The sequence below is a fragment of the Podarcis liolepis genome (genome assembly GCF_965112155.1).
Source record: "Podarcis liolepis genome assembly, chromosome: 3".
Lineage (NCBI taxonomy): Eukaryota > Metazoa > Chordata > Lepidosauria > Squamata > Lacertidae > Podarcis > Podarcis liolepis.
In genome coordinates this window covers 95,158,907-95,184,889 of record NC_139557.1, presented here as the reverse complement: position 1 = coordinate 95,184,889, position 25,983 = coordinate 95,158,907, and the positions used below count along the sequence as shown (strand labels likewise).

The window sequence follows — 25,983 nt, the reverse complement described above, 5'->3', positions numbered from 1 at the left end:
CATCTTAGGGACTCCATGCTGGATTTGCGTAGGGTTTACTCCTTAGCCTTTTCTTCTCCTGAAGATACCCCACAAGGCGGCAGAGGTTTAGGATCAGAGTTTTGCTTCTCCTAGTTGGGCTACCTTCTGCCCCATCTGCCTTTCACTTTCCTCTACAGCACATGCAGAAACCACATTCTTGACTCTGGACTCAGTATCAGTCTCATCCACTCAATCTGCCAGAGCTTGTCTTCACAAGTCCCTAACTCACTGAGGGTTTGAGACCCATCAACTACCCTCACTTGGTTTAGCTGGCCAGTTGAAGTTGTTCCCTGGGGTGTGGCCACTGTCGCCTGCTGGCAGCTTCTAGGAGCCACAGGAGAGAGCTGAGTGCAAGGTGAGGACCAAAGGTGGACAAACTACCTCATGATATGTGGGAGCATGATATGTCTCCCACCCGAGGTAACTACCCATCCCCTAACACCCCATACACCCTTCAAGTTGGTGACAATTATGTTAGCAGCAGTAAATTCCATAGTTTTGACTACATGTTGTGTCAATAAGCACTTTCTTTTGCTTGTACAGTAGTATCTTGGGTTACAGATGCTTCAGGTTACAGACGCTTCAGGTTACAGACTCCACTAACCCAGAAATAGTACCTCACGTTAAGAACTTTACCTCAGGATGAGAACAGAAATTGCGCTGGCGGCGCAGCGGCAGCAGGAGACCCCATTAGCTAAAGTGGTACCTCAGGTTAAGAACAGTTTCAGGTTAAGAACAGACCTCCAGAATGAATTAAGTTCTTAACCCGAGGTACCACTGTACTTCACAAATGTTTGTGACTATCTCTCTCTGATTTTAATAAAGGTATTATTCAACTCTCTCTGTCTGGATGCCTTCTACTGGAACCAACATAGCACCCTGAATTTATTTATATTTTTTGTGTCTGAAGTGCAAAAGTGATGGTTGGAGAGACTGACTCCGCATACCCATAAATGGTGTACAGTCAGAATTTCTCTAGTTCATTAACAGAACCTAATGACTAGCATAGCATCCTGCTTTTTTCTTTCTTTCTTTCTTTTCTATCTTTGAAGTACCAAAATGATGGGTGGAGAGTCTGGTTCTGTATAATACCCCGTAAGTGGTGAAGTCATAATTTTTGTAGCCCATGAACAGAGCCATTCTCTGTTGTTTGCACTGTCGGAGGTAGAGGGAAGTTGTCTCACTTGGCTTTTCTTAATTGGTTAACACTACCTCCCAGTGACTGAGCTTTGAATGCATGAAAACATAACTAATAGCATTTCTCAGTGACTGCTGAGAGGGAAGAACGTTTTCAGAAAGGAGTATACATTAAAACGTTCTGAATTCCATTTAAGAATTCTCCAGAGGGAAACAGAAAGAACCAAAAACGAATAACTACTAGTGACTTTCTCATTAATTAAAATCTGACAAGCAGTTGGCAGCTGAAAGGGGGAGCTGTAGGTGGGGGAATCCTGTGGTTCACCACTGCATTCCTTAAATTCATAAAAGCTACAGAATATTTCACTGTAGCTCGGCCAGAAATGTAGATGGGAGAAATGTGAATTAAAAGAAGGAGCTGTTTGGAGGTGACCAGAGGTACCGTGAGGTGGCCAAGAGAATTCACACGCTGAAAAGATGTAAAAAGCTGGTGGGTCAATAGTGTGCAGAATCCAGTTTCTATAACCAAAAAGGTGTTTCTTTTCAGAAGCAGCTAATTTGGGCCAAGAGTTTACTTGCATGATAAACAGTAACATCCATGTCCTTTTTAAAATCATTTATTAATTTATATACCACTTATGTGCCAAAACAGCACATCTTCAAAGCAATTTACAGCTATTAAAATCAATTATAAATGCCATACATAATTAAAATACACAGTAACAATTTCATTGGGGCATTCAAACATCATTTCCATTTATAAATATGTACTAAAACAAACCAGTAAAAAGAATGGCAATTAAAAACAGTTGAAAAAGAGTTAAAACAATAAGATCAGTTCAGGGGAATTCTACACTAAACAAGTATGACTTCAGGAGCCAGTAGGATGCCAATAGGAACAGGGCCTCTGCATAACACTGGTGCCATCAGCGAAAAAGCTCACCTCTGTGTTTCCACAAGCCAATAATCATCAGGCTGATGATTTCAGAGATAGAAGGGATTCTTCCTTCCAGACGTTTACAACTCAAGAGTCCTCTGCTGATTTGGGGCCCAACATTTCTCAGAATGGGTTTTTCTAAGAACATTTCTGAGATTTCTCTTTTTGGAACCCTTCTAAAAAGGCCACTTTGCAGAATTTCCTCTGAATATTCTGCATTGCATTGAGGACATAAGAACCGCCATGTTGGGGCAGGCCAATGGCCCATCCAGCAGCCTATTCTCACTGTGCCCGACTAGGTAATAATAATAATAATAATAAAATAATACTTGACCCGAGTGCAGCATCCCTCTCTCCACATGCAGTCCTAGCAACTAGCAGTCAGTGGCCAGTTCCCCTCAGCCCCAGTACCCTGAATGATGTGACCAGAATCTGAAGGAGTCAGAACACGGCTGTGTATCTGATCTACCGGTAGCATCCTCAGATACCTTATTGAATATTTTAAGTAGGCTGTCTGCAGGCTGGATTCATGATGTGTAACCTTAATACCCTGGAAGCTATTGATAGAAGAGAACTTCGCATTCATCTTCTAAACTAGTTTATTTCCTCACACCAGAAATCCATTAGCTGGAGATCAAGGAGGAGCTAGCTAGCTCCAGTATGAAAATAATGCCTGCCATTTTGCTCCATAGACATGAGTATGACCCCCATAAGTTGTTCAATAGGCCCACTTGCCTCTGCTCACCATGACATGCTTTCTAAATCAAACTTGTTATTATGCACTTATCGTTTACCCACATATCTTTACTGCCCACATTCTTTCTGCTGTTCTTTCTTACACTGCTATGTGTGTGGCATGGCTGTAGCAGGTCAGCAGAAAGTATTACAAAACAGTACATTTCAGTGATAAGACATGGTTTCTGCTGAATTTGAAGATCAGCCAAGGTTTGAGACTAACCCATAGATATCCATTCCTTTTTGGCTGGGTTTGTTCCCTGCAAAAAGTGGCAGGTTTACTCCCCTGTTCTTGACAACACTGGGATAATAATAAATTACTGGGGATCATATATCAGGCATATTAATTCAGGCTTGGCTCTAGGTTTTGGAGGGTTATTGACAAGCTTCCCTCAGTGGTCCCTTGTCCACTGAGGAAAGCTTGTCAATGACACAGATGCCCAGGACCAGTTATCTGCCACATTTATTTTATTCATTTATTTTATTAAATTTGTATACCACCCTATACCCGTTTACTGCATGGGGGTTGGACTAGATGACCCTTGGGTCCCTACCACCTCTAAGATTCTATGATTCTATGATCTCAGGGCAGTTCACCACTAAAATTCAAAATATAAAAACCAGAAAATACAACCCAATAATCCCCCCCTTCCACAACACAGTTTAAAAGGGCATTGGATGTCAATAAGCCAAGAGCCTGGTTAAAGAGGAACATTTTCGCTTGGTGCCTAAAAGTGAATTGAATTTTATTATTTTGGTCACAGACCAGTTCCAGCCCACATACAATATCAAGGAAGTTATAAAACATGATAGGGATACATTTGAATTTGCAATTAGGTATAACAGCGACAATACAGATATAGCAACAGTTAAAAAATATATAAATTAAAACTTAGTCACTAACATATAACCTAAAATTATCATTTAAGGCCTTAATCATTATGATAGCACAGCTTGTTCCCTAAGTTTTTATGGCAATTGCACAGAATTGGCTACCCTTAACGTGATCTCAGGATCCCTGTCCTCTACCAGGAATTTTAGACATTGAAGTTTGGATTCATTTGGAGATTTTTGCATATCAGGGGTAATAAATACTGAGCCTATACCCCTGTAGAAACGGCAGCGTAACAAGGCATGAGAGACAGTTTCTACCTCCATCAAGCCCCAGGGGCAGACTCGTTCCGCGTATGGCTTACCCTCGAATCTGCACTGCAGTAAGGCAGATGGCAGCACGTTGAATCTAGCGAGGGTAAATGACCGTCTGTATTTAGGTATTTGTAATTTTGACAAATAATTTGCTGGGGTAAATCCTCTCCCGTTATCTTTTATTGCTGGGTGTTTATTCATCTCGCTCATGTGTCAGCCTAAAAGGTGCCAGCCGAATCTCCCTGGGGAGAGCATTCCATGGATGGGGAGCCCCTGCAGAAAAGGCCCCTTCTCCTGTTGCCACCCTCCAGACTTCTTGCGGGGGCCTCAGAAGATGATCTCAGGGTCCAGGTAGGTTCATATTGAAAGAGGTGTCCCAACAGAGGTCCCTACACTAAATATGTCCTGTTCAAGAACCCCGTCACAGTGGGCACAATTTCACTAACTGAAATAAATATTGTGACAAGATTTTCAACCCAGTCTGAGATCACACTGCAGGTGCCATCCAAAAGGGTCTAAGGTAGAGCACGCAATGCAGCCCAACCTTTCAGAAAGGAGTTAGAATCAGAGTTGGAAGGGACCCTGGGAGTCATCTAGTCCAACCCCTGCAATGCAGGAGTCTCAGCTAAAGCATCAAAGAAAGACGGCTATCCAACCTCTGCTTAAAAACCTCCAAGGAAGGAGAGTCCACCACCTCTCGTGGGAGTCTGATCCACTGCCAAACAGCTCTGGCTGTCAGTAAGCATTTCCAAATGTTTAGTTGGAATCTCCTTTCTTGAAGCCATTGCCTCGAGTCCTACCCTGAAGAGCAGGAGAAAAGAAGCATGCTCCCTCTTCCATGTGATAGCCCTTAAGATATCTGAAGATGGCTATCATATCTCCCTCCTCTCAGTCTCCTCTCCTCCAAGCTAAACATACCCAGCTCCTTCAAGTGCTCCTCATAAGGCTTAGTTTCCAGACCCTTGCTCGTCTTGGTTGCCTTCCTCTGCACATGTTCCACAACATCCTTCTTAAATTGTGGTGCCCAGAATTGGACACAGTACTCCAGGTGTGGTCAGACCAAGGCAGAATAGAGTGGTACTGTTACTTCCCTTGATCTGGACACTAGACTTCTGTTGATGCAGCCTAGACTAGCATGAGCTTTTGTACTTTGCACTTTGTTAGCTTTTAGTTCTTAGCTTGTGAATGAATTTTCATGGAAGTACTTCTCCAGGAGAAGTTTCCTGACGAGGAACCTCAGTTGAGTTTTATGCAAGAGCAGTTTGGTTTGTTGAAGCTAGTTCTCAACAGATCCCAGCAATCTGAGATCTGCGCCAGCCTGTCATAATTACCATAATTACCTGCCATTTTCTATTGCTTCTTCCAAAATCTGTGATGGATCAGACCAAAGGTCCATCTAGTTCAAGATCATTATTGTATTTTAATATTTTGCTGGAAGCCGCCCAGAATAGTTGGAGAAATAAATTATTATTATTATTATTATTATTATTATTATTATTATTATTATTATTCAGCCAGATGACTTCTTTTCCTTTTCCTGTCTTTACTTACCTAATGTAAGGGGAACAGAATACACTTCATTTCAGCTCTTAGTGTTGAACTATCAGGGGAATATGAAAAAGAAAGGAATGGCAAGAATGTTGGCAGCAACTTTTTAAATTAATTCTGTATAGACAAGGGTATATGTGTATATCTCTCACGAAGCTGGACTTTTTAATCTTTCCAATTTTAAACACACAGGCAAAAATGCATTTCCATTACCCTCCGGTTTTATCGTCAAATGAAGAAATATCTTCACACGCCATAATGAGACAAGACTTTATGGGTGGCCTTGAACTTGGAACACTCCTCCCATTTGGCCGCGGGGTGAGAAACTCAGTTGGAAGTCCTTGTGGCGAAAAGGAATCTACAGCTATAAGACCAGAACATTGCTGTAATGTTTGCCTTTGCAAGGCAATTGTCAGTTGCAGCCAGTGGTGCAGTGTACTAGGACTTGCGGTGGCTAGACTGGTGACCGGGAGTGGCCGCCGAGACCATATAACACCAGTCCTGAAAGACCTACGTTGTCTCCCAGTATGTTTCTGAGCACAATTCAAAGTGTTGATGCTGACTTTAAAGACCTAAACTGCCGCGGCCCAGTGTACCTGAAGGAGCATCTCAACCCCCATTGTTCACTGAGATCCAGCTCCAAGGCCTTCTGGCGGTTCCCTCACTGTGAGATGTGAGGCTACAGGGAACCAGGCAGAGGGCCTTCTCAGTAGTGGCAACCACCCTGTGGAATGCCTTCCCATCAGATGTCAAGGAAATAAACAACTATCTGACTTTTAGAAGACATCTGAAGGCAGCCCTGTTTAGGGAAGCTTTTAATGTTTGATCTTTTATTGTGCTTTTAATTCTGTTGGGAGCTGCCCAGAGTGGCTGGGGAAACCCAGCCAGATGGGTGGGGTATAAATAAAAGGAGGAGGAAGAGGAGGAGGAGGAGGAACATGGGAGGTTGCCTTATACCAAGTCAACCATTGGCCTATCTGCCTTAGCACTGCCTACATTGATTGGCAGCAGCTTTCCTGTGCTTCAGACAGGGAACATTCCCAGCCCTGCCTGGAGAAACCAAGTATTGAACCTGATACCTGCATGCAAAGCAGATATTCTGCCACTGAAAGGGATTGGGACTTCAAAACATGCCCCCACTTCAAATGTTCTTTGTATGGTAAAAAGGTAAAAGTAAAGGACCCTGGATGGTTAAGTCTAGTCAAAGGCAACTATGGGGTGCAGTGCTCATCTCGGCTTTCAGGCCAAGGGAGCCGGCGTTTGTCCACAGACAACTTTCCGGGTCAGGTGGCCAGCATGACTTAACAGTTTCTGGCACAATGGGACACCATGACGGAAACCAGAGTGCACGGAAACACTGTTAACCTTCCCGCCGCAGTGGTACCTATTTATCTACTTGCACTGGTATGCTTTCGAACTGCTTTCTTTCATTCTTTGTATGAGGGTGTTGTAGTGTACATTCCACCTTGCCAAAAATGGGGTGGGTTCATCATTTTGATATTATCTTTATGATTAATCAATATATAAATTTGCAGAAATAAATAAAAATACAAACCCAGTGACACCCCCATGCATTCTTTCAACATATGATGTGGGGGGGGGATCAAGTAACATACACAGGTATGCTGCACAGTTAACTTGACACCCCCCTGCACACATCCCTTGTTGTGTAAATTCATATTTTCATGTGGCATCTTCTTTCCAGACTGTGATATTTATAATACCTAAAAACTACCACATTTCATTCCTGATCCAAATTTTCCCGTAATAGGAGCCTAAAGTGTCAAGGTCCCTTCACCCACTCCAATAAAATATTTGAAGCCCCGCCCCCCAGTTGATGGACACTGTCAATCAAATAGTGTGCATATGCCATGTCTTGTGATCGATTATGCATGGCGGGGCTTACCTGTGCCCTCCCCGCCCCCCACAATATTTTATTCAAGTTGGCACCCCAGTTGGCCATTCAAAGTCAAGTCTTCATTTCCAGAGCACTGAGCAATTGTTGTTGTTACCTTTTTGCCTCATAAATTCTGAATGATTTTTCATTTGAAAGCACTGATATTCCTGAGGGGAACCTTATGACAGGCTAGCCTTGAACGACTCATATCTTTCTTTTGATACAATTCCTGACTTTTCGCCCTGTAACAAATGTGTGATCAGGCAGGCCAAGCATATATATATATATATATATATATGCTTTCGTAGATTTTCACGGGTACAGGAATGCAGGTTTTGGTGTCTTCGGGTGTCTTCCCGTGTAAGAGTTGGGGTGTCTAGGCGACGTTTCGACGAGGTCTCACTCGTCATCTTCAGGCTGGTGCTTTCGGCTTCTTGTTACTGGAACAGAGCTCTTTTACTGGAACAGAGCTCTGTTACTGGCACAAAACCACAGCTCGCCCCTATACACGAAGCCAAGCCAGAGCACAACTAAGTGCAGTACAGCCATCTTCTCAGAAAAACTCTTCACAAGCTCAAGAGGTCAAGACACGAAAGCTTTAGCAACTAATCCACACTTAATGACCCACCTAAGTGGTACTCAGAATATCACTCAAGAAATCACTCAAGATATCCCTCAAGTAATTAAGGAACAAAAGAAGAAAAGGCACACTAACCTGGGAACTTCCTCTCTGCCCAGAACGTTGGAGGCTATACACCACACCCCCTCAACAGTATTTATAGGAACTCAAACACTGAGATCCTGCTCTGTTCCAGTAACAAGAAGCCGAAAGCACCAGCCTGAAGATGACGAGTGAGACCTCGTCGAAACGTCGCCTAGACACCCCAACTCTTACACGGGAAGACACCCGAAGACACCAAAACCTGCATTCCTGTACCCGTGAAAATCTACGAAAGCAAATATATATATATATATATATATATATATATATATATATATATATATATATATATCCTTTTAATCCTCTTTATGGTAAAAGAAACGTTTGTGAGTGATCTTTGAAAATTCTGTACAGTGTAGAACACCTGCAGCTTAATGTTTCATGTTAACAAACACCCCCCATGTGAGTCTAATGCCATCTGGCATGTAAGAACGTTGTTGCAGAAGATGGTTGTAATAATGAGGCACTACCTTCACCTTTGACCTCTTGCCTCCAGATCTAAACCTGTTCGTCCAAATGATACAGCATCGCCTTAACTCCCAAACAGCTCAATGCATCATGTTAAGTGTCAGCACAAATGATTTACTATCCTGCTGGCAGGTTAGAAGGATAAATATATTCTTTAATGCAACCGTGGTTCTTTCCTCTAGTCAGCAAAAATATATATATTCTTGCCTTCCCTTTCAGTATTTCCTGATGACACAGCTTGGGTAATTTGAACTGAAAGTCCGTGTTTAAAGTCCTTGCTGCTTCCACCTGTGCTCATAAAAACCCGGCACAGAATACAATCAGAAAGCTTGAACACCTGGGACTTTAATGTTCACTATGGAGGACATAAATATGTTTGCAATCATATGTGGGCTGGTGGTAGTAAAAGGTTCCTGTTAACTTTTAACATCTTTGGAGCCTGTTACATTTTCTGAAATATCAAATATGTCCCCACGTTCTTTCTTTTTTCGCGTCTCACTCTCACTCTTCATTGTTATGTCTGTGGGCGATCTCCAAGTTATACTTAGAGACGACCTATTGAAAACAGTGGACAAATGGCTCCACTACATCAGTTTCAATGGGTCTGCTCTGAGTATGGCATTCAATGTCAAATTGTAGAGTTGGAAGGAACCACAAGGCTCATCTAGTTCAACCTCTGCAATGCAGGAATCTTTCGCCCAACGTGGGGTTCATTATGGGTCAGCTTGTCCTGGAATTTGCCAACATGGAATTTCCTCAGGCATCTCTACCTGGGTAAGTACCATAGAACTCAAACGACTTACTTCTGAGTAGACATGAACCCACTCTTCCAAAGCTTACACGCTTACCTAGGGAGATTTTGGCAACTGCAAATTGACTGAAATAGCAAATTATTTCTGACATTGTGGAAAGCCTTCTTCTAAGGTTTTTGTGAATGTTTTTCCCGTGTCTACCTCCCAGTGAGATCATGCAGTAGACTCCTTTGGGAAGAAGGGGGAATAAAAATTGAATAAATAACAGCACCAGCAGCTTGGGAGAATTTCGTATATCGTCGTCGTCGTCGTCATCATCATCATTTCACTCAGTTCATACAAGGGAAAGATAAATTCTCTTTCATTTTTGTCTCGCAGAGAGAAGCAAAACTGTCCTTACTGATGCAACACACACAACACAGAACAGTAGAAGGAACCAAATAAGGAAAATATTTGAAATATATATATCAGTTACCTCTGAAACTTGTCAAAAAGAAACAGCTGTAAAATGCTAGCTTTATTTGTCCTGACAGGCCAAATTCATGAATATTAATACTGAATAATTTTCATCAGTAAGTGCCCTTGAATGCCTCTGGCCAAGATGTTTCAATTATTCCTTCAGATTCAAAATCCATTCTCAACTAAAAGAAGTGGGTGTGGGTGGGTGTGGGAAGGATATCATTTATAGCAAAGGCCAAATTATTTAGGAATTGTAGGGGAGAACAAAGCTTATGTTTCAGAACAACGTGGGCACTAAGTTCCTAGTCTTGGTTCTCCACTATTATATGAAAGAGGGGATTTGTTAAATTTTCATCTTTCCTCCAAGAATCTCAAGGCAATATACATGGTTCTGCCCCATCCCAATTTATCTGCCCAGCAACCGTGTGCAGGAATTTAACCTGACTGGCCTAATACCACTCAATGAACATCATAGAATCATAGAATCATAGAGTTGGAAGAGACCACAAGGGCCATCGAGTCCAACCCCCTGCCAAGCAGGAAACACCATCAGAGCACTCCTGACATATGGTTGTCAAGCCTCTGCTTAAAGACCTCCAAAGTAGGAGACTCCACCACACTCCTTGGCAGCAAATTCCACTGTCGAACAGCTCTCACTGTCAGGAAGTTCTTCCTAATGTTTAGGTGGAATCTTCTTTCTTGTAGTTTGGATCCATTGCTCCGTGTCCGCTTCTCTGGAGCAGCAGAAAACAACCTTTCTCCCTCCTCTATGTGACATCCTTTTATATATTTGAACATGGCTATCATATCACCCCTTAACCTCCTCTTCTCCAGGCTAAACATGCCCAGCTCCCTTAGCCGTTCCTCATAAGGCATCGATTCCAGGCCTTTGACCATTTTGGTTGCCCTCCTCTGGACACGTTCCAGTTTGTCAGTGTCCTTCTTGAATTGTGGTGCCCAGAACTGGACACAGTACTCCAGGTGTGGTCTGACCAGAGCAGAATACAGTGGCACTATTACTTCCCTTGATCTAGATGCTATACTCCTATTGATGCAGCCCAGAATTGCATTGGCTTTTTTAGCTGCCGCGTCACACTGTTGGCTCATGTCAAGTTTGTGGTCAACCAAGACTCCTAGATCCTTTTCACATGTACTGCTCTCAAGCCAGGTGTCACCCATCTTGTATTTGTGCCTCTCATTTTTTTTGCCCAAGTGCAATACTTTACATTTCTCCCTGTTAAAATTCATCTTGTTTGTTTTGGCCCAGTTCTCTAATCTGTCAAGGTCGTTTTGAAGTGTGATCCTGTCCTCTGGGGTGTTAGCCACCCCTCCCAGTTTGGTGTCATCTGCAAATTTGATCAGGATGCCCTTGAGTCCATCATCCAAGTCGTTGATAAAGATGTTGAATAAGACCGGGCCCAAGACAGAACCCTGTGGCACCCCACTAGTCACTCTTCTCCAGGATGAAGAGGAACCATTGATGAGCACCCTTTGGGTGCTCATCAGTGGTCGAGAGAGTATTTTAAACTGGGACTTCTTTGTGAAAAATTCAGAAAGATCCCTAGGTTGTGTGACATTTGCATTTGTGCAGAAAACGGTTTGACCACTTCTGGAAGATGGAAGTATGTGGGATTTTTATATGGAAAAGTCAACCTTGAGCATTTGCTGAGGTGGGGGGAATTTTAGTTTTACTGGTTGCTTTCTTTTGTGAGGCGAAAGGTTCCTGTTTCCTCTCTAGTAGGAAGTTTTTCTTGACCTGGAGCCAAGAGTCTCCCTCGCTCTTGAAAGAAAAGAAGTGGCAAAGATATCTGGAACTCTTCAGGACCTAGAGGCCAGTTTACACAAACAATGGAGTCGATAATTCTCAAGAGACAAATCCTTGATAAGCCTGCCCCCATTAACGGGTGCTAAGTTCCAGGACAGAAGATATAGTGGCTGATATATGCTATTATATTGTGCATATATGGACACGGATGGCGCTGTGGGTTAAACCACAGACCCTAGGACTTGCTGATCAGAAGGCTGGCGTTTCAAATCCCCGCAACGGGGTGAGCTCCCGTTGCTCGGTCCCTGCTCCTGCCAACCTAGCAGTTCGAAAGCACATCAAAGTGCAAGTAGATAAATAGGTACCACTCTGGCGGGAAGGTAAATGGCGTTTCCGTGTGCTGCTCTGGTTCACCAGAAGCGGCTTAGTCATGCTGGCCACATGACCCGGAAGCTGTACACCGGCTCCCTCGGTCAATAAAGCAAGATGAGCGCGCAACCCCAGAGTCAGTCACGACTGGACCTAATGGTCAGGGATCCCTTTATTGTGCATATACATGGAATAAGGTAGTTGTGAAGGAAATAGGGTGATGGAGCTCTCTGATGCTGATCTCCTTGACATCCTGCTTGCAAACAGAGATAGGCCAGAAGTGGAGCAACACTGAGTCACATGTAATGCTCTTCATAAAAGCAGCTCTCAAGAGCATCAGAGGCTGCATTCACACCATACTTTTAAAATACTGTGATACTACTTCAAACAGCCACGGTTTCTTCCAAAGAGTTCTGGGAGCTGTAGTTTGCTAAGGGTACTGAATGTTGTTAGGAGATGCCTTTCCCCCTCACAGAGTTCTCTGGGAAGATGAATTGATTGTCAAATCACTTTGAGAACTGTAGCTCTGTGAGGGGAGTAGGGGTAAAAATGGCAGCCACCACTTGAAGAAAAGCTGAAGTGGCTACTGACCACTGTTCATCTCCCCACCACCACCACCACATACAATGATGCAACATCAAAAGTATAGTAGACAACGGAGAAAACAAGCCAGCCAGCATGTACTGCTACCACCAGAAAATGCAAGTTTCCTTTGACCATGAAGAAGCATAAATGGGAGTACCAAATAGTGTTCCCCCACACCCACAACGTGTGGTGGAGCCAATGGAAACTGAGACAAAGTGAACCTATTTGGTTTGGTTTACTATGGACCCAAGTCAACTGTGAGTCAACAGGGCTAGGGCTTATCCACCAAATTATTTTGGAAAAAGGCTGTACGTTGCTGTGAGGGGGAGACCTTTTTGTTTACTGAGGCCTTTTAAACAACTGAAGCTCTATAGTCTGGTCCTTTTACTTTGAAAGGTTGTGTTGTCATTGTGTGTTTTTAGTTTTTAGTGTTTTATATTGCATTTTAATTGTCACACTTGCTCTGTCAGCTACCTGGAGAACCTTAGTTATGGGGCAGCTATATAAATTCAGTTAATGAATAAAATAGCATGAATGAATGAAATGTAACTGCTGTGCAGGGTATACACAGCAGTGTCACACCACATGTGAAATTAAATGCATCTTTGCATCCAATGTGCAGGTTGCATATTTTAATGCAAACTGTCTCTGGGAAAAGCCAATAGTTCACAGGGTCAGAGCAGACATGGGGGAAGGAATTTTAACCCTTCCCTCCTCTGCTGTGGTTCAGAGGAAATCCTTATTCGGGGGGGGCGGGGGAGAGAGATTTCCACCCAAAACAAACAACAGCTTCAGGAAACGGATTTTCCTCAATACTGTGGGATGGTGGAAAAGGTGAAATTCCCTATTTAAGCCTGTTGTGAGCCTAATAATTATTAGTCCCTTCAGCAGATGCAAAAAACAAAACCCCTTCACCCTACTTGCATTATTACTTGCAAAGATGTATTTAATGCTGTGGGTATTATGGTCCTGAGAACACACCCTTAATTTAACCTTTATTCCATATATTAGCAGTAGGTTTTACTTTCTGTCCTAGAATAGAAGATGAGCACCTCCAGCAAAGAGAACAGCCTTGAGTTATTTCAACTATTACCCATTTCAGAGCACAATTCATGCTGTTTCGAATGCTATGTGTTGTTGTTTTACAGATGGGTTCTCTCTGGCGGGTGGCCTGCCACAAGCCACAGAAATTGTTCACAACAAATCTTGTTGTGTGAGCAAGTGCTGGGATGCCCCATGGATAACACCACAACGCACCACCATGATTATAAACTGTAGGTCCAACTGCAGTTCATTTCTCATATTCCCAAATCTTTTCCATACTTTTGGCAGGGTTGTGCCTCAGTCCCCAAGCTTTTGCTCCACCTTTCTTGTTTCCCTAATCTATTTAATGCTAGCCAGCTGTTTGCAGTCAGCCTTAAAAACTATAACTAAATTAGCATTCCTGCTGAAGCGTAGTCCCTGAGTGGATATTCTCTACATTACTGACGTAGTCCATTAATGTTTCTAGAGGATCAGATGGGGCTTTGCTTTCATTTGCTACAAAACAGTGTTTCATACCAACAAATAAACAACAATGGACATGTTGAAGGAAGATCAGGCAGGCTGGCTGGAGAGACTATGCCCTCCCACAAGCCCACAAAAAAACCCCAATCCTCTGCATGTCTGAACATTTTAGATCCAGATTATAAATAGGAACAGTCTTAGTTGTTCACATCTGAAACCCTCTTGGTCTGGGGTGTGCCTTTTGAAAAGAAAGAGAGATGGAAATTAGACACATGGAAATGACAACCTTCACCCAAGAATCTGCTGCCCCAAATGGCTGCTTTATTTTGCTTCGTGGTAGATTCAGATCCTTTTCCGTATCTACGTTTTTTTGCTGCTGAAGGTGGTATTTTCTACTTCCATTGACACCTATTCATTAGATATGTCTAGGAGCAAAAGAAGCTGCCTTGTAATGAATCATGCCCATAGCTGTCAAGTGTCCCTTATTTGAAGGGACAGTCCCTTATTCTAGCGCCATGTCCCGCTGCTATCCCTTATTGATGGATGTCCCTTAAATGATGTCCCTTAAATTTCAAAGGAAGCAGCTCCTCTCCCTCCCGGCCAGGGAGGAGGGAGGCTCCAACTGTGTTGCTTGGCTGTGTTGCTCACCCAATAAGAAGTCTAAGAACGACAGGGGGGTGGAGCTTGCATGCCTTGTGTGTGGCTAGTTAATGCAAGCTGGGTGGTTTTTTGAATGCTGGATGCCATTTTGTTGCACGTGCTTCAAACTTTGCAGTGCAAAGCCAGGCCGGGGAGCCATCGTAAATTGAGGCTGCATAGGCCTTGTGGTGCATGTGATCCAGATTCTATTCAGTTGAACCTCTGGTTACAAAGTTGGTTGGACAGTGTTCTCGAAGCTACCAGCATGAGTTTGACCAGACTGCAGGAGGACAGGAAGACTGGAGTGCCTGGAACAGGTGAGGCTGCAGGTTCCTTATTTTGGCTGCTGGTCCCTTATTTTCAAGGCTGCTGGTCCCTTATTTTCAAATCTGTAAGTTGACAGCTATGGTCATGCCATTGGTCCATCAGCACTGAGTGCCTCTCCAGGGCTTCTGACAGAAGTATTTCCCAGCTTTGTACTAGGAGATGCCATGGATTCAACTTCAGACCTTTGTGTGTGCTTCTGCTAGGGCCACATTCAGACCAAACACAATATCACTTTAAACAGTCACAGTTACCCCCCTCCCAAGAATTATGGGAGCTGTAGTCTGTTGAGAGTGCTGAAAGTTGTTAAGAGACCTCTCTTCCCCTCACAATTCCTATAGCTCCCTGTGAAGAGGGGTTGATTCTTAAAGCCACTTTGGGGCTTGTAGCTCTGGGAAGGGAATAGGGGTCTGCTAACAACTCTCAACACCCTTAACGAACTACAGCTCCCAGAATTCTTTGGGGGAAGCCATGACTTTAAAGTGGTACCATGGTGCTTTAAATGTATGGTGTGGATGTGGCCTAAGACAGCCCCTCTCGATTTCCATCTGGTTGGAACTGGACATTATAGTGTTGTGAGTTTGTTCAGCTCGATCTCTGTGAACAAGCGGCCAGGGACCTGATGAATACTAATATAGTGTTTCTTAATGTCAGTGGCTGGTTTCCTGAATAAACACAGTTCACCTGTGCTAAGAGGTGGGATCTGAGATGAGTGCTCCGAAGGCTGGTGTTAGAAATAGCCAGTTTGCATTTTGAACTGAGAGTTCCTTAATCAAATTATATGCAAATGGGGTTGGGGGGGGCAGCCTGGTGTGTGGTGTGGGTGTGTGCACAAGTTGCCTGCAAGAAATCCAATGTACACGGCAGTGTTTGCTCATTGGAGTGTATTTGCCTTCACTATGCTCTCTTCGTATATTTGATGACCTTCCCACCTTCTTGTCCCTCCCCCGACCCTTCCAGTAAGCGGCAGGAACTCTGCTGCTAGGAAGCCAGGTGTGCAAACTGTGTCCCTCCCGACTGACTGCTCCTGGAAGGTGAGGAGCCTGTAAAAATACACATATAGCTGTTACCAAAACAGTACTTACACAGATATTTCTCCATGCCTTCTCCATAATATTTAGTGCCAACTTACTTCGAGGGACGCGGGTGGCGCTGTGGGTAAAACCTCAGCGCCTAGGACTTGCCGATCGCATGGTCGGCAGTTCGAATCCCCGTGGTGGGGTGCGCTCCCGTCGTTCGGTCCCAGCGCCTGCCAACCTAGCAGTTTGAAAGCACCCCCAGGTGCAAGCAGATAAATAGGGACTGCTTACCAGCGGGAAGGTAAACGGCGTTCCGTGTGCTGTGCTGGCTCGCCAGATGCAGCTTGTCACGCTGGCCACGTGACCCGGAAGTGTCTGCGGACAGCGCTGGCTCCCGGCCTATAGAGTGAGATGAGCGCACAACCCTAGAGTCTGGCAAGACTGGCCCGTACGGGCAGGGGTACCTTTACCTTTACCTTTTACCAGTGTCCTCCTGACCACACCATAAAGGATTGGTGGGGGGTGGGACTGGTGGAAACTGATGTTTATTGTGGCTAGTTGAGGAATTGAATAGATTTGTAGGATGAGGATGGAGTGAAATTGACCATAAAGTCGCAGGGAGTGTGAGACGACTTGCACAATGTTTACCTACAGATGAGAGAATCCATAGTTCCAGATTTTAAAGTCGTGGAAACTGTGAGTAATTGCCAGCTTGTGAGCTCTTTGCATAAATTCTACAATACAGTAAGGTGTTATTTCTTCCTCCGTTTCTTTTTAGCTTTGGGTTACATGGTTCTGGTGTAAGAGAGCATATTGTTAGCTGGATATTTCCATTGCCAATTCTGCTGTGAGCTATAAACTCCCTCATGGGGATAGATAATGGATAGTTTATAGCTTTGTGGGATCCTTTGGGTTGTTTGGTTACCCTTCATTATGATGATTTTGCTGTCTTTGTTAGGCAGTGCTTGAAAAGAAAGATGCTTTGCAATGCCTTTCAGGGCCAGGTGCTTTGATTGAAACTGGTTTCCCTATTGACAAGCCATGCCATTTCAGATGTTGGTGTGCTCTTAAGTTATGGGCCTGACACACCCGTAGGAATTGTTCCATTGTGTTTCCAGCTTCACATTAAGAACCCAGCAATGGATCATATTTCCATTTGTGGACATTGTCTAAGATTGCATGGGGCTTTGCATTCATTGACCTCAGACTCTTATTTCATGTCGGTGGCAGTTTAATGTTTCCAGAACTCTGGGAATTCCTTTAAAAACAAGAGTTTGTTTGTAAAGACTTCACACTTTCCACACCCCTGAGCTTGAAATGCATGCCATAGCCTGCATCGTTGTCTCTTTCTCTTTACGCATTAAAAAAATTCCTTCCTGTAGCACCTTAAAGACCAACTAAGTTAGTTCTTGGTATAAGCTTTCGTGTGCATGCACACTTCTTCAGATACACTGAAACAGAAGTTGCCAGATCCTTCTATATATTGAGAAGGTGGGGAGGGGTATTACTCAGAAGGGTGGTGGGAATCGGAGATTGGCAGATAGCTGAGATGAGCCTGTTGACGACTCTTAACGACTGCAATAGGCCTTACAGGAAAAGGCAAGGGGTGAGGAGGTGAGAGATGGCTTAGTCATGTATAATGAGATAAGAATCCAATGTCTCTGTTCAGACCAGGTCTCTCCATTGTTTTAAGTTTGGTAATGAGTTGTAATTCAGCAGCTTCTCTTTCCAGTCTATTTCTGAAATTCCTTTGTAGTAAAACAGCTACTTTGAGATCTTGTATAGAATGTCCTGGGAGATTGAAGTGTTCTCCTACTGGTTTCTCTGTTTTGTGATTCTTGATGTCAGATTTATGTCCGTTTATTCTTTGGCGTAAGGTTTGGCCTGTTTGTCCAATATAGAGAGCTGAAGGACACTGTTGGCATTTGATGGCATACACAATGTTAGACGATGAGCAATTAAATAGTCCCGAGATGGTATGTGTGATGTTGTTGGGGCCAGTAATGGTGTTGTCCGGGTGTATGTGGCAGCAAAGTTGGCATCTGGGTTTATTGCAGGCTCTGGTGCCAGTGTCCGTGTTAAGTCTGGTTGTAGTATTATTGTGGGTTAGGAGTTGTTTAAGATTGGGTGGCTGTCTGTAGGCAATGAAAGGTCTTCCTCCCAGAGCTTGAGAAAGAGAACTGTCATTGTCCAGGAGAGGTTGTAGATCTCTGATGATGCGTTGAACTGTTTTAACTTGGGAGCTGTATGTGATGACTAGTGGTGTTCTGTTATTTTCTTTTTTGGGTCTGTCTTGCAGCAAGTTCTCTCTGGGTATCAGTCTGGCTCTGTTGATCTGTTGTCTAACTTCATCTGCTGGGTATTTTAGTTCTGAAAAGGTTTGCTGTAGATCTCTTAGGTGAGAGTCTCTGTCTGTAGAATTGGAACAGATGCGGCTGTAACGTAGTGCCTGGCTATATACAATGGACTGTTTGGTATGTTTGGAATGGTAGCTAGAGGCATGTAGATATGTTTGTCGGTCAGTTGGTTTACGGTATAAGGTGGTTCCTATGCGTCCATCCTGTATTTTTATAGTAGTGTCCAAAAAATGTATTTCTTGCATAGATTGATTCATTGTAAGGTTGATTGTGGGGTGAAAATCATTGAATTTCTGGTGAAAGGTGTCCAGGTTCTGTTGACCATGTGTCCAGATGATAAAAATATCGTCAATGTATCGCAGGTACAAGAGAGGTTTGAGTGGGTAGGAGTTTAGGAAACGTTGTTCTAAATCTGCCATGAAGATGTTGGCATACTGTGGGGCCATGCGGGTGCCCATTGCTGTGCCGCTGATCTGAAGGAACAGGTCATCACCGAATTTGAAGTTGTTGTGGGTAAGGACAAATTGGCAGAGTTTGGTGGCAAGGTCCGCTGTGGTTTTATCTGAAATGGTGTTCCTTATAGCTTGTAAACCATCGTTGTGTGGGATGTTGGTATACAGAGATTCCACGTCCATAGTAGCTAGTATAGTATTGTTGGGAAGATTATTTAAAGATTGTATTTTTCTCAGAAAATCTGTGGTGTCACGTACATAGCTGGGAGCACTGATGGCATTGTTTACGCATTGTTTACTCTTTACGCATTGTTTGTCTCAGCAGTTTAATGCCTTGATTCTAGTGGTACATAGCTGTGACATTAGTATAAATACCCCTATAGAACAGGGGTGGTTAACATTTATTTATTTATTTATTTATTGACTTGAGGATGATATTGATCATTGGCCAACCCTCCAAGGGCCTTATGTCAGCAGTGGGTGTGGCCAGAGTGGGTGTAGCCACAGCACCTGCCCTCTCATGCCCACACTGAGAGCTGGCAAGAGCCCCATGAAAACAGGAAGGAAAGTTCCACTGTGCTCAAATGTTTCAGCAGTACTTACTCAGCACTACTACTGGGGGGGGGATTGTCAGGGATCTGGAAGGCCATTAAAAATCAATGGATGTCTAGGTCGTAGGCTCCCCACCTCTGCTGTAGATTGCTGGAGAGATGATCTGCTGCTGTCTTTAAGAAGTTTCTCCTAATGTTTAAATTAAATCTACTCCCCTCTTAAACCCAACAGAATTAGTCTTGCCTTTCAGAGAGGCAAGGAAGAAGCCTTCTTCCCTGTGATGGCCCTTCATCATATTTTAAGAGGATTGTCATGCACCCCTTTGGGTTTTCTGTTCTCTAGGCTAAACATGCCCGGTGTTTCTACAACTTGTCCTCAAAAGACTTCTCCTCCAAACCACTGATCATCTTCACTGCCAACAATGGCTTGAATTCCAACTAAGTCATACTCAAGGTAGACTCACTGAAATCAATGGATATGGTTAATTTAAGCCCGCTGATTTCACTTGGTCTACTGCTTTAATTGAACTGGATTCAACCCCCTCTAAATCAGTGGTATTCTCTCTGTGATGGTCCACTCACAATGCAATTATTCACTTAGCAGAGCAGCTATTGAGTGATTACTATGATTTGCGAAGCAGTCTGTAGCGTACAAAGGGGATCAAGATAATAATAAGCAAAATTCATAGGGGCCCTTAAAAGAATTGCAAGGGGCCAGACTGAGGAGGAGCCCTGATTTTATCCATAACCCCAGTAATACATTTGCTTAACCTGTTATTTTAAGCTTGTTCCTTTCTCATTCATAATTGTGTGTATGGGAGGAAACCAATCATGACAACTTCCCATCTACCAAATATTCTTTCAGTGAAATTGAACATTATTGCTTATGGTCTGAGAAGAGTTGACTAGTTAATTCTGTGAGTTACTATAGGATATAGCACTCACTAATAGGAAATAATAAAATTGCCAGGGCTATGCAAAACTGCTTCCTGAACTGCTAATTTCACAGGGCAAACTGTGACCACCTAAAGGAAATGGACTATTCAAACAACCTTAGTGTTTCTGGACTAATTGAGAACAGGATTGATTAATGTCTCTTAGCAGGAACAGGAAACGTGTTGGGAACCCATCTCCCAAGAGAAGATGACAAAGGTTGTAGAGGATACTTCAAGGCTGAGACCCCACCCTGTGAGCTCAGCGAACGAATTAACAGGATTTCCTAGGCAACTCAGCAGATGCTTATCTAGACTGGAGGAACTCTTCAGATGTACTAATTGGGTCAAAGAATGAAAAATGCAGATTAAAAGAAAAATAGCCAGGAAGGATTATAGTAAATGATAACTGTGAGGAGAAAATATTTAGACTAGAGCTCTGGGCAAAAGGCCTCTTGAAATTCTCCACCCTATTTGTGGATGGAGAAACTGGAGACACCATTTCAAAGAATCGTAGAACTGCAGAATTGGAAGGATGCTATTGGAAATATCATCTAGTCCAACCCTCTGCAAGGCAAGAATCACAGCTGAACTCAGAGTAGGTTGTCCATCTCATTCCAAGGAAGACTGGCATGGCTATAAGGTTTTATCAGTTTCTTTTACTTAGTCACACCAGCCATTTCTCATAGCAGAAGCAAGAAGGAAAGATGAAAAACAAACTAAACTCACAACTCAGGAAGGCTACTTCACTTCCTGAGCTCTTACTACCTTTTCCCTTTCAGTACATTGTGTTTTAATTAATGACAAGGCAGTAGCAGGAGGTTGTTTTGGTTTTGCTGCCTGGCCACCATTTTGCCTCTTCTGTAAAGCTGGATCTATTGCCACTTCTGGATATTGGGGGCAGGGGGCTCTGCTCTAATTGAGACAGTTGCAAAATAATCAGCGGAGACCACGCAAAAGAAGGCTGTGGCTTTTTAAAGGTCCTAACCTTAGGGAGAATTCCCACCACTTTAAAGGATAAGCCACACTCAAGGAGTGTGTCCAGATGTGCCCTGAATAAAACCTTGATCTTGCTTGGGCCTATTCCAGTGCATAGCACTGTGGTTCATTGCAATAAGTTTGTTCAGCTAACCTTACAAAGTGGAACACCCTGACCCATCTAATCCTTCATAATCTGTCAACATAAATAATACCTCTCAGGAGAAGAGGGAGTCACAGGCGCAACTCAAGATAAGGTCAAGTAGTGAACTGGTCTCCTGCCAATTGAAAACCCAGATAAAGAACACTGTTTGGTTGTGCTTGGGGGGCCGAGGGAGACCATGATCATGAAGAGTGGTTTTTTTTAACTGCCTGTAAAGTTGTGAGGTTTTTTTTCAACAGTGAGCCTGAACATCCCTTGAATAAAACATTGAACATACTGTATATGGGCCCATATGAACAGTGTGTGTGGCTGACAACCACTTCCAATCATTGTTAAGGATACGGAGCTAGATGGACCAATGGTCTGACTCGATATAAGGCAGCCTCCTATGTTCCCGTGCTTACAGCAATCTGTGCACACCTTAGTTCTGTTTGCTGAATGCAAGCTGGGGCCCTTGACTGTATCGCTGCTTTAAATATTTGCCATTCTCCTATTTGATATGGTGATGCAGAATACTTGAGCGCAAATGGCAGAGGACTGGCACAGAGTTTGACCAAGCATGCCAGAGAATGTCTTTATGAGCATGTGAAACGACAAGAGCAAAAAGCACACAGAAACATGGAAAATTTGTTCAAAGCCACAAATATGGGCCGGCTTGCAGGAAAAATAGGGGGGGGGGGAATAGGCATGAGCCATATCACTCATAATTTTCATAGGTTCAAAATGTTTTAGAAACCTTATTTTGATCATCGGTTTTACAGTTTTGGCTTTTAGAATTACAGCAGCTGGTTCGAAATCATGATCCTAAGGTAAGAGTGGATGGCTTGTATACAGCTGCATACAAACAAGTCTAACTCCTGGAAATTAAGCATTGAATTAATAAACTTTCATTCTTATCAGAATTACTCACCTTCAGCCATATGCAGCAAAATTGGTTTGACCAAATAATGATGGACTTAAAAAAAAAGAAGACTACTTATGTGTTGTTTCGGATTGAGCACAGAAGAATGTATTTAATGCTCTGGGTGCCTTGCCCAATCTACTTGCACCATAAAACTGTTTTGCTGAGGCATCTCGATACATATTTCATTGCAGGCTTACATCGTTTTCTTCTTGCCTACAATACCGCCCAATTTTTTGGAACAGAAAGAGAGAGAGCTCATTTGACACTTTTATAGAGACATGCAACATTTTGCTTCCAATGATATAAAAAAGCCCAGCATCAGAGCACGAATTTCAGAAAAAAACAAAATGCCATGTTTAAAACATTTTTATCTCATCAGGATTCAGGAATTTTGAAACTTGCTGGGTGGTGGACGCATTAAAAAGACCCTTAAGTATACGGCTCACATCTTGGATTTTGTACAAGAGCTATCTTCCATTCCAAGAACAGAAAATAGTTGACTGTGCACCCAATTCTGAAACTTTTATCAGTAGCTATTTCAGTATTGGACAACAAATATTTAATGCTTGATCCAGTTAAAATAATATGCTGTAAAGATGGTCTATATTTCTTCCAGAACTTGTTCACTGAAGTCAGGCTTTGCACTGTGTGTATGATAGAAATTAAATTTTCCATTATATTCCTTCAACCAGGAACATGTGTTGGGAGTTCATGCAAATTTAGAACAGATAATAAACCAGTTCATATAAAATAAGAACTAAATCTCAAGGGGTCAGAGTTCAAACAGAATCCCACCTATAGCTTTTACAGATGATAGAAGCCCTGTCTCCAGTCCAGCAAGGGAGATTGTCATGCACAGATGATGAAATGTGTACGAGCATCTATAATGCAGTGCATATCAGAGATCTCACTGAACCTGATGAATTGCTGATATGGGTGGGATACAGATCTTGAGTCACCAGCTTCATGTAGGATGTGTAACTGGAGCTGGGTCTATTCATATATGCTGAGAGCGCACAGAGAGCAACATATGTTGGAGAGAAAAAAGATTTTCTGCCACCTTGAGACAGTTTTATACAGCGTCAGGAAACACAGCACCGGGTCTGGCTCACCTCGTAGGACGGAACCACAGTGCTAGCTTCCAGGAGTGGCGCCACTACTGCTTACTAGAAAGGGAGGGGGGACAAGGTGATGGGGAGGTCAGGGCTGTGCAGGTGCAGAACCAATCTGGTGCTCTCACTGGTGCCTCTGCACAGCCCCAATTTCCCTTCCATCTGTCCCTCTCCCTCCCTGGCCCTTCCTCCATTGCAGCAGGTGTGCCACCTCTTCACAGCACTATAGCACCTGGCTGTTAACCAGAAGAAGGAGGGCCAGCTTGAGGAATGGGGCACTGCACATTCCAGTATACACGCAGGTTCCAATGTGCATGTTTATACATATTGAAATCTGCATGTGTATTATTTTATTGACTTTGGAGAGTGTCCGTGGTTTAAATGGTTGTCAGAATGCTCCTCTGTTCTGTGCCACCGCAAAAGCTTCCAAAGGCATCTACTAAGGCAACTGCTTTGGCATGCACATATTCGGATATTGCTCGGAGGGGAAATAATCCCTCAAAATGTGCTCATGTAAATCGGCTTTCCGTTAGGAAGAGAGAGGATTTGAATAGCCGGTCCTTTGGAGCCTACTGATACGGGCACCACCCCCTCTCAGTGGGACCCTATAAGAAGTAAGCAATTTTGGAATAATGTCCTTAGATTCTTGCTTTTTCCCATAGGCAGAAGAACAGTATCTCATAGCCAACTATATGGAATTCTTCAGAGACAATGCGAATGGAATAGTTCCCCTCCACCCAAGAACAGCAGGAGATTGTCCATCAGCACTACTAATGTTGTTTTCTGTCCCAAATTCTGGCGCAAATCCATATTGTTCTGGGTTTAGAATATTGGCGTCATCCGCAGAAGTATGCAAGTGGCCTTTGGCTAACTTCTCTCAAATGTGTGCTGTTCTATGCTGTAGTCAGTCAGTATCTATGGGCTTTCCTCTCTTTGTTTATGTGGCCCTTTGATCAACATATACTCTGTGAAAAACATGGGTAGACAGCTTTTGGGTCTCTTGCCTTGTGGTGGGTTTGACAGAAGCCTTGCTTCAATTGTACAGGAGCCTAACTGTTTCATTTCAGACTCATTCAGACTCCCCACCCCCACCCCCGTAATGTGCCAATATTCCTGTTTCACCACTAAGAATAGGACTTAGCCATGTTTTTTTAAATCCTAGAAAACAAATTTAGTTAACTTGTCTTTGAAACTACTACTGAGCTAGTCAGCCCCTCTCAGTGACTGCACGGAAGGGCAAGATATTGCTGAAGTGAATCTTAAATTATTTTGTTATTTTACCAGGTTCCCCACCACCATTGATGAAAGGAAAGGAAAAATGTATAAAACTGAACTAGAACATGTCCTGCAATACTTTGTAAAATCATTTGTACAGTCTGATTCATTCGGGAACTTTAGAAGGTGATCAAAAGCATTTGTCGGGATGGATTAACATCTACAGGGAAGACACAAAACTTCAAGACTCTCATATGGCATTTTTCATTCACAGGAATACTCCCATAACCTCCTCATGTTTAAAAATGTTGTCGCGGGAATGGGTGTTTAATAACTGTTCCAAATAAAGATCCGTGTCTGCCAAGATTTTCAACAAACCCTCATCTCTCTCAAAAGTACAAACCTATATAATTCCTTCCTGTGCAATGGGTTGAAATGAATGGATCTATTTCAGTTTCTCATTTTCCTTATCTTAAATTTGGTTCCTCCCATTTCAGTTGTTGAGCTTTTTGGCCAAAGTTGTTGAAGTTCAGGACGTATGGCAACCCCAACTTATGTCTTTACTTACCCAAGTCTAAGTAAAGTTTAAAACATACTTATGCCTGAAGGTGAGGAATTGTGCTTGTGTGCATTTTCCCTGTGGAGTATGTCTATGAAGGACATTTCTGGTTAGAGTACCATGGTTTTATCTTTAAACTCAGTTACCTAGCCAGTTCAGTAAAAAGTTTTGGCACATAGAATGTTTATTTACTTGGGTTCTATTCAACGCCCCTTCTTCCATTCATGGAAGGCTCTTTGATCTGGTGGAGGTTTCCATGAATGGAAGGAGGAGGAAATTGGTTTTCATGATTTTTCCCTTTCTTCTTCAACCCCCCCTCCCATGCCACCTCCCATGGTGTTGCAAAGGTCTGGGGAATTGGTAGCTGGAGAGGGAATAGCAAATAAGCAGAAATTACCTCCCTCCACCTTCCATTCATGACATCCTCTAATGAATCAAAGCCTTCTGTTCATATATGCCATAACAGTTTAACTGAATCTACTAGGCAATACAGCCCTTTATTTTCGTTTAGAATTTTTGTGTTAACTTTCTAAGAAAGTGTTCAAGAGAACTTGCAAACATAAAAAGCATTAAACAAAAAAAAAAGATAAAACTCACAAACAATACAGTGGTGCCTCGCAAGACAAAATAAATTCGTTCCGCGAGTTTTTTCGTCTAGCGAATTTTTCGTCTTGCGAAGCACGGTGTCGGAAAAGTTTTGGAAAAGCTTCAAAAATCACCAAAAACCTCAAA

General features: G+C 43.0%; 1 protein-coding gene and 1 long non-coding RNA gene across 2 annotated transcripts in view; one reads left to right on the top strand and one right to left on the bottom strand.

Annotated features, from left to right (window-relative positions):
* LOC310702742 (uncharacterized protein) overlaps window positions 1-25,983 on the bottom strand; it is a 601,527-nt gene that overhangs the window by 297,017 nt on the left and 278,527 nt on the right. The gene's annotated exons all lie outside the window — the stretch shown is intronic.
* LOC310702990 overlaps window positions 746-25,983 on the top strand; it is a 98,305-nt gene continuing 73,067 nt past the window's right edge. The window contains exon 1 of the long non-coding RNA XR_014523870.1: window positions 746-792. This is a non-coding gene — a long non-coding RNA (uncharacterized lncRNA). The remainder of the gene's footprint in view (window positions 793-25,983) is intronic.